Here is a 12,536-nt window from a genome sequence, read left to right as displayed (position 1 = left end):
TGCTTTTCAGATTGGAGGCCTGTGACTAGTGGAGTGCCACAAGGTTCAGTGCTGGGTTGACTCATTAACTCCGATTACAACAGGATCTTGATCCAATGGGCCAATGGGCTGAGGAGTGGCAGATGGAGTTTAATTTAGATAAATGCGAGGTGCTGCATTTTGGGAAAGCAAGTCAGTGCAAGACTTGCACACTTAATGGTAAGGTCTTGGGGAGTGTTGCTGAACAAAACGACCTTGGAGTGCAGATTCGTAGTTCCTTGAAAATGGAGTCGCAGATAGGATAGTGAAGAAAGCGTTTGGTATGCTTTCCTTTATTAGTCAGAGTATCGAATACAGGAGTTGAGAGGTCATGTTGCGGCTGTACAGGACATTGGATAGGCCACTGTTGGAATATTGCGTGCAATTCCGGTCTCCTTCCTATCAGAAAGATGTTGTGAAACTTGAAAGGGTTCAGAAAAGATTTACAAGGATGTTGCCAGGGTGGGAGGATTTGAGCTATAGGGAGAGGCTGAACAGGCTGGGGATGTTTTCCCTGCAGTGTCAGAGGCTGAGGGGTGACCTATTGTAGAGGTTTCTAAAATCATGAGGGGCAAGGTCTTTCCCTAGGGTGGGGGAGTTCAGAATTAGAGGGCAGAGATTTAGGGTGAGAGGGGAAAGATATAAGAGGGACCTAAAGGGCATCTTTTTCATGCAGAGGGTGGTGCATGTATGGAATGAGCTGCCAGAGGAAGTGGTGGAGGCTGGTACAACTGCAACATTTAAAAGGCATCTGGATGGGTATATCAATAGGAAGGGTTTAGAGGGATGTGGGCCAAGTGCTGGCAAATGGGATGAGATCAGGTTAGGATAACTGATCGGCATGGACAAGTGGAACCAAAGGGTCTATTTCTGTGCTGTACATCTCTATGACTCTATATCTTAACTCCAAATTTATCCTTGAAACTCTTCCCCAGATCCAGATCCAAAAGTGTTGGACTAGAAGCCTATAATTTCTTTCTCTCCAGAACAAGCTTCAGTATTTTCTTTTCTGTCCTTCTGATTATTTTCAGGTTGGAATATAATCAAAGCATTTGTGAAAATAATCATCCTTTAATAAATATGATGTCAGAGTGAAGTTGCAAGGATTTAAGAAGTGTCCCTTCTTCACTTCTGTTTTCCTTCTAAATATGTTCCTTTTTATACCTTTCTAGCCTTTCAAATGTATACAGTAGTGCAATAGTACTATTTCTGAACTGTGACCATTAAAATTCTAGCCATTTCCCCTCCGGGACAGCCCTTTGCTTTCATACTGAGACACCTCTGCTTTTTTTCCTTTCAAGCCAAAACTCTCTTGTACTGATAGAGTACTGCCTTTTTGGAGGTGCCTTTCTCAAACTGAGCTGCTAAATTAATCCCTATTAGTCCTCTTGGACAGGTGTCTCGTTTGAAGAGTTGAGATGTTATCCAATTTCCTGGTCAACATTTACCTCTCAACCACAAACATTTTTAAGGTCGGTGATCAGCTCTATTTGTTTCTGAATGCTGTTTTGAGAGTCTGCAGTATGCTGTTTTGTTGCTCCCTTCTACATAATGATTTCACTTTATCAACCCCTTCACAGCCAAAGAATCATGCACTTTTTAATGTTATAGGTTTGTGAAAGGTACTGTATAAATACAGACTTCTTTCTTGAGTTAGCTATAGCGATCTCTAAATACTTAAACACGAGTGTTCAAAGTTTTTTTGGGGGGGGGGTGGAAGAGAGGGTAGGGGAAGTTAGCATGTGCTCTGCCAGTGTACATAGTGTTTTAAAAGTTCAGTCATTTGCTTTGCAGATTCAGAATATTGTTTGCAACTTGCGTTAATTAGTGTTCCCAAAACAATCCCTCCCATTGGCAGTTTTAGGGGAAGGTGAAGAAGGGACACTTCTTAAATCCTTTTAACTTCACTCTGACATCATACTGTCAGACATATTAAAATGGGGTAATCCTGAGAAACCTATGGGAAGCACTGCATTGTGAATGGGCCGTGGTCAAGCATCCATTGATAATGGAGTTATTCAGAATTGGACAATCCTATGGCTGCTGACTTATCTGGCTAATGTTGGTCTACAGTCTGCAGTTGGTCCAGAAATGTGATCCTGAGCAATATACCTTGGCTTCACCATTATTGAAAGAAATGGAAGCATTGAGTTTGTGAACAAGAATACCATTCTCATGTGTAATGAGTCAATCTATAGATATCTTGCTGTCATGCAGGCTTATGTTTTGTTGCATTCAGAAAGGTGTTGTTTTTTTTCTCCCATCTGTAAGATATTTTTTCCCAGGAACACCAGTGATATGTCACGATAATCCTAGGAAAACAGCATGGCAAGGTAGTAAAAGCACTTTACATGCATCAGCTCACTTTATCTGTTGACACTAAAAATCCAGTTTCTCTGCAGTTCCAATCTGCTACTTGGCCTCCTGTTAGCATGGTGTTTTGTGTCACAATGAATTTGGATACCACATTGTACTTAAACACTGTACTTACAACTACAGGTTGCTGTAGGCCATATTTTGAGTGCTACTTGCTCTGCTGTTCTCTTTTTTTTGAAGGAGCTGAATAGTTTTTTTTGTCTTACATTTTGGTATTTCTTGTAGGTATGCAATTAGAATTGTAATACTGGATTTTAAGTTACTTATTTTATAGACTTTGGAAAATCCTATACTTTCTGAAGCTTGGCTGTCACCTTCAGTCAGTCATAACCTTCCCACTTTAATAATGCTGACTCTCCCAATTTTACTTTATTACCACCTTCCACCACTGCCCACATCCTCTTGCAGTCTTCTGTGTACCTCCCTCATCCTTCATTCAGGTATTGGTATGTCTTAAACCATCCATGTCCCAATCAGTTGCTTTCTAAATCTCTGCAATTTTTTTTGACACTTTAAAATCTTTTTGTTCCCTTTTGAGCCTGTGGGAAATTTTCCTGTTTTTTTTCTTTGGCTTGTTTTTCTATTTCCCTTAATTTTTTTCCCTCTTATGTGTTACGTCGATTGCCTGACTGCAAATTAGTTTGATTCCAGAGGGCATCCTAGTCTAACAGGTTTGGTTTTTGATGTCTGTTTGGGTGATTGAAGAAGAAATTCCAAATTATTTTTCATTAGAAATCTGGAACTGCCCCTGAAGCATTGTAACATACAAGGCTCCGAACCAAATACTGGTAAGTGGGATTAGAATGGACAAGTCTGGTTTATTCAGGAAGTGTAGACTGAATGGATTTTTCTGTGCTGTAACATTTTTCTTTGGTTCTATATTTAATTGCATTACTGGCGCAGATCTCTGCACATACTAGCTTTGTTTCTCTTTGGAGTGACCCCTTACAACGTGAAATGTTGTTCCTCTCAGTGTGACTGATACTATTGCAGCCTGCCTCTGGCAGCTATCATTGAGGGAGTGATTCAACTGCAGTGGGACATAACAGACAGACAGGAACATGAGGCCTCACATGAACAAGGACTGCTGACCGTTGTGGTGCAGCTACTAGGGAAGTGGTCGTTGAGGGAGTTACATTCCCATGCATCTGCTTCGGAAGGGAATGTTGGATGGATTAATTCCCTTGTGATAATGCTGGTGAAGAAATGACGGTTTTTTCTTCAGATTGCTGTCTTTGCTCTTGCTTTCGGACATTCAAGCATTTTTAACTTTTTAAAAAAAATGTTGGGCATCACTGTATAAGCGAATCGTTACTGCCAATCCTCAATTGCCTTTTGAGAAGGTAATGTTGAGCTGCCATGTTGAACTGCTGCAGTCCAAATACTGTAAGTGCATCCACAGTTATTAGAAAGAAGTTCCAGGAATTTGACTGACAGTAAAGTGGATGATACAGTTCCAAGTCAGGTGGCTAAGAGGGGAACTTGGCAAGTTACCATGTTCCTACATATCTGCTGTCCCTTGTCCTTGGAGGTGTCAGAGGTTGACCGTTTGGAAGGTCCTCGACTGAATCACAATGAGTTGCTTCAGTGCATCTTGTAGATGGTATACACTTCAGCCACTGTGCGTTTGGTGGTGGAGAGATCAAATACTCATTGTGGTACCAATCAAGTGGGCTGCTCTGTTTTGGATGATGTCCAGCTGCTTGAGTGGTGTTGGAGTAGCACCCATCCAGACAAGTGAGTAGTGTTTCATCATGTGCACTTGACATGTCTTTGTGGATCATGGACAAGTCTGGGGAATCAGGATGTAAGTTACTCAGCACAGAATTCTGAGCCTTCTACCTGCTCGTGTAGACACGGCTAGTCCAGTTCATTTTCTGGTCAATGGTGACTCTCTAAATGTTAATGTGTATTCAGTGATGGGAATGCTATTGAATGTTAGGAGGTGGTGGTTGGATTCTTGCTTTTTGGAGATGGTTGCCTGGCACTTAAATGGCACGCAGTGGTTCACACTGCTACCTCCAGGGACCCAGGCTTGTTTCCAGTCTTGAGTGATTTGTGCAAACTCAACACAGTCTCCCTGTGCCTGCGTGGGTTTGTACTGGGTGCACCAGTTTCTGCCTACAGTCCACAGATGTGCAGGTTGGGTGGATAGGCCATGCTGAATTGTTCCATAGTGTCCCATGGATGTGCAGGCCAAATTAGATGAGCCATGGGAAATGCAGGATTACAGAGATAGTCGTCTGGTCTGGTTGGGATGCTCTAGAGGGTCAGTACAGACTTGGACCAAATGGTGTCTTCCTGCATTTCAATGAATTTGTTCAATATATTATTTCAGTTGCATGACACTGTAATCTTTCACTATAAGTTCTGTCTTATGGTCCTGCTTCACAACTACCTGATGAAGGAGCAGTGCTCCTAAGCTAGTGCTGCCAAATAAACCTTTCGGGCTATAACCTGGTATTGTGTGATTTTTAACTTTGTCCACCCAGTCCAACAGCCTCTCTATATCATGACATTAAGTGAAAAATACCCTATTCAAGGTCACCTCTCTCTCAATGGCATGTGTCAGGCAGGATGGCTGGGAGAATTGAGTAGTCTACTTTCTTTCTGTACTGTGTGCTTCAATTTTTGACAACTTCTCAAACTACTAAAAAGTTTAACTATAGGCAGAACCCTACCACCAACATTTTTGAAAAGCAATCTATTCCATCTCTTTCTGTGAGCCATCTGGGTGTTATATTGACAGGGCCTTATTTAAAAAAAAGTGTTGCTCTGAACAAAAAGTATCCAGCAGTGCATGAGTTCTTTATATAAACCATAGAGTGAAAACTCTACTACTTTGGTTTTCCCAGATTCTGTGAGCTTCATTGTCTTTGTCATTGTGTTAATCAAACAAGCAATAATATCTTGCCTGATCTCATCCTCTGATCCACATGAGCACTTCCACAACTTGCTCAAAGCACCCCACCTCTGCCTTTCAAAGTGACCTTCAGGGACTTTTAAATTTTTTTATATCACTTGCTTATGCTCAGCTGTTCATTGGTCTCTCAGTGAGCTGTTAACAATGGCTAGTAGTGTTTCCATTCTAATTCCTTGTCAGATAATTGAAACACAAAGTAATGTCTGTTCTTTTTCCACACACACTTCGTTTGGTTGTATAGGCAAGACTAACTTGAAATCCTACCACAGCTTTGAAGTAGAGTTATTTGTTTAAATATCTATCCAATTGTGCACTTTGGAAGCTTTGCCTGACCACGGGCCCTTTCTATCCTTGTTCCAGCTGTTACTACTTAAAACTTACTGAATAATTATTGTTTCTAGACAAATGAACCCTAAGCAGTTCTAATCAAAGGTTGAAAGCAGTTGGTAAAGTAGTTAAGTGCATGTTTTATCCATTCATTGTCACGTTTTTGAATACAACTCTGACTACAAATAAGTTTTGAATCAAGAATGACTGAGTTTTAAATAACATTTAGATAATTATTGATGAACAAGTTAAGAGTGAAACTTCAAAAATACATCTTTTCCTCCATGTTGGAAAAATGGCATATCTTTATTTCTAAACTTGTTTTGAATTGCATGTGTATGCACCAATCTTCAACTTGTTATATGATGATTTAATTTTCTTCTGAGAATTAGGTCTAGCTGGCTGTTCAGGCTATCTGCACAATTGTTGAATGCTACAGATGGTGTCAAAATCAAAAGTTTGGATCGCCTAGTCAGTGATCATGCTCACTGACCTCAAATTTATCCAGCCCATGAGTTGAATTGAACACCATGTTACACAGAAACATTGAAAGTTGGAGTAGGCCATTTGGCCCCTTGAGCCTGCTCTACCATCCAATATGATCATGGCAGATCATCCAACCCTATTCTTGATTTCTCCCCAACACCCTTTGGTCCCTTTGACTGAAGCACTGTATCTACCTTCTTTTTTGAAAACCTTTTTTGTTTTCATTGCACAGTGGCTCCGATTAGCACTGCTGCCTCTTAGTGCCAGGAACCCAGGTTCACTTCTAACCTTGGGTGACTGTGCCTGTCTGGGTGGAATTTGCGTGTTCTCACCATATGTGTGGGTTTCTGCCAGGTGTTCCAGTTTCTTCCCACATTCCAAAGATGTACAGGTTAGGTGGATTGGCCATGCTAAATTACCCATAGTGTCCAGGTATGTGCAAGCCGGGTGGATTCACCAAAGTAAACGTGGAGTTATGGGAATGGGTTTGTGTGGGAAGCTCTTCAGAGGGTTAGTGCAGATCCGATGGGTCACATGCACAGTACGGATTCGACTATTTTCTGTGGCAGGGAATTTCACAGGTTCACTACTCTCTGGGTGAAGAAATTTCTCCTTCTCTCAGTCTGACATGGACTACACTGTATCTGTAGACTGTGAACCCTGGTTTGGACTTTCTGGTCTTTAGGAACATTCCCCAAATTTATCCTCTCTTGTCGTTCTTGGAGTTTGATTTGTTTGAGATTCCTCTCCCTCCAATACCCTGCCCCCCCACCCCAATTCTTCTAATCTCCAATGGAAATAGTCTGATTGATTCAATATCTTTTGATCAGTTCTGCCTTCCCAGGAATCAACTCAGTTCATGCATCACCTCATCTGTCGTGCATTTGCTTATTCACTGGACTTGTCCAAGTCATATGGAAGAATAAATACATCCCCTGCTCCTGTTCTTCATCCCCTGCTCATCCCCACCCCACAGTTCATCCTCCCAAACAGCTTTGACACCTGCAAATGTGAAGGTATTACATCTAATTTTCTTACCTAAATCATTAACATTTTGTGAAAAACAGGGGTGCAAGCACTGACCCCCGACAAGGTCACAGGCTCTAACTTGGAAATATTAAAATTTCACCCTCCGCCATGGTAGAATGTAATTTGGATTTGTCTGTCTTTCTTTGATTACAACTGGTACTGAAGAGAAGCATAAGGATCCCTCTAGAATTTCTTTTTCATTGATTGGACCTCTGTTAAACAACAACCATGTCATGCCATCGCAATGCGGGCACCTTGAGAGAACATGTTTGGCAGCATGCTGGTTTCATTAGAGATACTAATAATGTACGTAAAACCTGCATCAAGTCATTGTTTGGAATATTATAAGCTGAAACAATACCTTCAACTTACTCTGGTTTCTGAATGGTATGAAAAATAGTGTAATTGTAACCTACTCAAGTAGGTAAAGAGATCAAAATGTAATTAACTAAATTCTTTAGATTACAGTACATGCAGTGAAGATGACAATGCCCAAGTACTGTAACACTTCTGGGTAACCTCAAACTTTATATTACAAGCACTTAATCATGGTTGCACACAATTGATATTTGTGTACCATTTACCTAATTGGACGACTGTTTTAAAAGTTCATGATTGAAGAAAGTATGATCCTGTATTAAATGCAACAAACAATCGATAACAGGAGGTGGGGGAAAGAATAACCAGGGAGAAAAACACAAATGGGGTAGTCTGTAGGCCCCCCACAAATATCTATGCGATGGGACAGAGAGTAAATCGGGAAACGATGCGGGTACGTTAAAGGCGGTACATTCATGTCCAAGTAGAATAGGAAAGTCAAATTGGCAGTGCACCACAAGGAAGAATTCATAATATGTTCTTGGGACAGTTTTCTAGAACAGTTATTGATTTCAGCCAGGGGATTAGGCTATCTTGGATTGGGTAACATGTGAGGAGCTGAAAATATGTTGCTGGAAAAGCGCAGCAGGTCAGGCAGCATCCAAGGAACAGGCGATTCGACGTTTCGGGCATAAGCCCTTCTTCAGGAACATGTGAGGAGGCAGATTCAATTAATGATTTTGGAGTAAAAGATCTCCTTGAACACTGACATAAACATTGAGGGCTAACTTGTAATTGGAATAACAAGACAGCAACAGCTTCTTTAAATAACAGTGGTGAACCAAGCAATGGCAGAGATTTGAATAAATTCTTTGCATCAGCTTTTTCTTGAAAATAATCAAGGTGCAAAAGGAGAGGAAAGAAATACTATAACTATCGCTGGAGGAACAAGTACTAGGGAAACTAAAGGGACTGACGATGGACTTGTCCCCTTGACCTGATGAAATGCCACCTTGGATATTGAAGGAATGGATGATAATGGATGCACCAGTGCTAATCTTCCAAGGATCTTGAGGTTTTGGAAAAATCCCAAATGATTGGAGAACAGCCGATGCAACACCTTTTTATTTAAAAAGGGAAGGACACCACTTGGTGCAATATGTTATTGGGAAAATGCTAGAACACATTCTCCCTGTGTCTGCGTGGGTTTCTTCCAGATGCTCTGGTTTCCTCCCACAGTCCAAAGACGTGCAGTTTAGATGAATTGGCCATGCTAAATTGCCCATGGTGTTCAGGGGTGTGTAGGTTAGGTGCATTAGTCGTGGATGAATATAGAATAGGGGGAATGGGTCTGGGTGGGTTACTTGTTGGGCCAAATGGCCTGTTTTCACACTCTGGGGATTCTGATAATATTGTAAAGGAACTAATAGCAGAGCATTTAGAAATACACAACCTGGTTAAGCAGAATCAGCATGGCTTCACAAAGGGGAAATCATGCCTGACAAATTTAGTCTTTGCAGAATTAATAAGTAGGGTGGACATAACACCTTTTGGATCTTCTGAAGGTGTTTGAAAAGTGTTGCACTTTAGGCTAGTTGACAAGATCAGAGTGCATTGTGCTGGAGTTAGTAAATTAGTATGAATTGAATATTGGCTAACTCCTGGAAAAGAGTTGACATAAGGGGGGCATTTTTGGGATGACAACCTATAACTAGTAGGGGTGCCACAGATCCACAATAAGACCACAATTATTTACAATGTACATTGATGACTTGGTTGAGGGAGCTGAATCACTTTTCCAGCTCAAGAATCTTGTTCAAATTCCTAAGATTTTACAAGGTCTGACTGGATATCTGTTTTCACTCCACCCCACTATCAATCCTTGGATGTAAAAATTCATTTGAGCTGTCACCATCATTATCTAGGTTCATTTATTTAAATTGGGAAACTGACATTATTTATTTTGTCAAATTCGAGCTGATGCCATTTTAGAGGTGATCATCTTATCCATTTATCATTCAGTTTCCCTTGTCAACGGGATGGGGGCTTCTCTCTACTATCTATAGCTCTTTGTATTAAAGGAATTCAACAAAATCTCTTAATATTAGGTGTAGATTACATTTTTTAATTTCTCAATACTCAATTACCTAGGGAATCTCAATTATACCTTTCTCTTAATTCTTGCTGAACTACAAATTTTGGGCTGATTTGTTGACTAACATCTCTCATCAGGCAGCGTCTTCCACAGAGTTTGTACAGGACTTATTGTGTTTTTAATTAGGAAGGTGCTTTGTTCTATCTGTTATCTTGGACTTGTCTTGTTCTCAAAGCTACCATTGTCCTAACTTATGATCTCACTTTAGTTTTGAACTCAGCAAGCCAATTCTGTGACTGCAGCTAAAAATCTTCCTTGCCTTTATGTGCCAACTGAAAATCCATGGGCACAAATCTTGTGCCACCTCTGGCCCTGGACTGCTCCAACAGGATGTTACATTGAAATAGCGTTATTAACATAATGAAAAGCATAATATGCACATCAATTAGTATGGTAGGTAGAATTTGTTTGGATAGGTGATTCAGGCTGAACAATTAGACCTATTTTTCCACTTCAAAAGATTGTAATGAATTGGATGGAGACAATATTAGGACTTATTGTGGAAACTAGAGCAATGATTTGTTGACTTGTGGTTAATTTATCTCTGGTAGTTACCTCCACTTTCCTTTATTCAAAATGTTGACTGGCCTATGGTTTCACATACGCCAGCTATCCTTGAGCACATTGGTCTATGAAATGATAGTTGTGTATAAACCATGATGTTGAGTCCTGGCAAACTCTTGTCAACTGCCTTGCCCGCTAAGCTCAATCCAATTCTCAAACTAATTGCTGAATTTCAGAGTGAGAACCCTAATTTAGTTTTCTCCTCATTAGCTTTACATCTTCTGGATTAATAGCATTGCAGTTGCCTCCTTGCCTTGATGTGACTAAATTGTAAATGATTTACTCACTCTTACTTTTCTTTTTCTTCCAAGAATGCCATCTCCCAATGTAGTTGTTTCCTTTGAGTAATCTGGTGCTCTTCCTTCTGAATTTTTGAGTCAAATGAAAGTTGCTGCAAAGAATACTATGATTCCTCCCCTGGATTTTTGCAATTTTCAATACTTTCAAACTGGTAACCGATTTTTTTTTCTAGAATAAACGAACAACAGATTGGATGAACTGAATTCAGTTTGAAGTACTTGGCTGATAACATAGGGAGCAAACACGTACTCACAGCCTGCTCAGCAAGATCTATGATGAGATGAACGTTTCAGTGATCTGATTCTGGCAGTGATTTAGAGGGGGATGTTGTCCAGGTTATTGGGGAATCTCTTTGGTTCTTCTTTTGCTTATGGTTTTAAGTTGTACTTCAGAGCAGGAAGATTGAACCTTTGGGATTAGCACATTTTGGCTATTTAAACCTTTGATTTGGGCATTGTCCAAACCTAAATGCCCCTAACATAAGCAACTTACTAAGTCATTTCGGGGAGTTAAGAGTCAATCACTTTGTGGGTCTGGAGTGGATCAGCCCAGATAGGGATAGACCTTTGGTGAACCAGATGTATTTTTTAAAGCAATTGATAGTTTCACAGGGAATATACTGAGACTAGCTTTCAATTCTGAACTTGTTAATTGACTTTAAATTCCACTTGTGACCATGATGGGATTTGAAACCCTAACCTTGAGTATTAGCCTGTCATTCTGGATTGTTAGAAACTGCTGGAAAAACTCTGCAGGTCTGGCAGCATCTGTGAAGAGAAATCAGTGTTAATGTTTCAAGTTGAGTGACCCTTTCTCAGAACTGGTAGCTAGGAAAATGTCATTTTTTTTATGCAGAAGTTAAGCTGGGAGGAAGGAGTAAGGAGTGAATGATAGGTGAGGCTGGAGCCCAAAGAGGGAAATAAGAGCAGTTGGACAGACATGAGTGGACAGTGATCTGGCTAGGAGGATGAATAGTTAGCAGTGGGGACTGTTGGTGGCGAACAATAGGTTGTGTCTAAAAGCAGAGTGTGATAACACCGTCTGCAGGGTCCCCAAATGGAAAATGAGGTCCTGTTCTTGGCTGGAGCACTGTAGAGAGCCTGAGAGAGATGTTGGCCAGGGAACAGGGTGGTGTGTTGAAGTGACAGGCAACTGGATGCTCAGAACACAAGTGTTCTGCCAAGCCATCACCCATTCTAGGCTTTGTTTCCCTAGTGCAGAGGAGACCGCATTGTGAGCAGCGAATGCAGTACACCAGATTGTGAGAAGTGTAGGTAAAGTGCTGCTTCACCTGTAAAGTATGTTTGGGCCCTTGGATACTCAGTGAGAAAGTAAACAGACCGGTGTTACACCTCCTGCAGTTGCAGCAGAAGGTGCTGTGAGGCTGTGGGCAGGGTGTTGGGAGTGAAGGAAGAATGGATCACAGTCAAGGATCTCTTAACAGTGTTAGGGCCATTAGCTGGGTCCAACCCATCTCCCACACTTTGGCCCTCATCCCTTCTTCCCTCCTGCAGCTGTGGTTGGGTCCCCCTTGCCCTTATCTACCATCCTGCCAGCTTCCACATCCAGAGGATCATTAGCCACCATCTCTGCCACCACCACACACACGTAGCTCTCCCTCCCTTGTCCACTTTCATCGGGGGCCATTCCCTCTAGGACACTCTGGCCCACCTTTTCACTTACAAATCACCCCCCTCCCTGCCCCCAGGAGCCCCACAGCACCTTCCTTCAAACAATCAGCATGTAAAAGTACAGACTATGATGCTGGCTGCAAGAGTATTGGGTTTAGGTTGTCAGGGCACCAGGTGAGTGAATGAAGTGTTTAGGATGGGTTGGAGTTGGGACGATGGGGTATGTTTGGTTTTGGAAAGGAGTGGGACGGGGGTTATCAGATCAGGGCTTGGATGATTGTGAGTGATCTGAGGAAGGTGTAGCGGGGGTTTCATAAGTAAGTATGGGGTCAGTTGAGTTGTTACTCAGGAGGCAAATATTTGATAGTCTAACTCCTCCTGAGTAAATCTTTAGCTAATTACCAGATCC

The 12,536-nt window shown here is 41.4% G+C and overlaps 1 protein-coding gene across 3 annotated transcripts in view; it reads left to right on the top strand.

Annotated features, from left to right (window-relative positions):
• The window catches only part of cdk14 (cyclin dependent kinase 14), a 657,100-nt gene that overhangs the window by 59,619 nt on the left and 584,945 nt on the right, over nt 1–12,536 (top strand). Inside the window, exon 1 of one of the 3 annotated variants that reach the window (XM_060824929.1) lies at nt 3,017–3,182. The exons of the other annotated variants lie outside the window; for them this stretch is intronic. The gene's annotated coding sequence lies outside the window, so the exon portion shown is untranslated. Of the gene's footprint in view, nt 1–3,016; nt 3,183–12,536 lie in introns of those variants that run through there. 3 annotated transcript variants of the gene reach the window in all.

Source organism: Hemiscyllium ocellatum, chromosome 5, assembly GCF_020745735.1.
Source record: "Hemiscyllium ocellatum isolate sHemOce1 chromosome 5, sHemOce1.pat.X.cur, whole genome shotgun sequence".
NCBI classification, from domain to species: Eukaryota; Metazoa; Chordata; class Chondrichthyes; order Orectolobiformes; family Hemiscylliidae; genus Hemiscyllium; species Hemiscyllium ocellatum.
The sequence above is the reverse complement of the archived record's forward strand: the minus strand, read 5'-3'. Positions and strand labels throughout refer to the sequence as shown.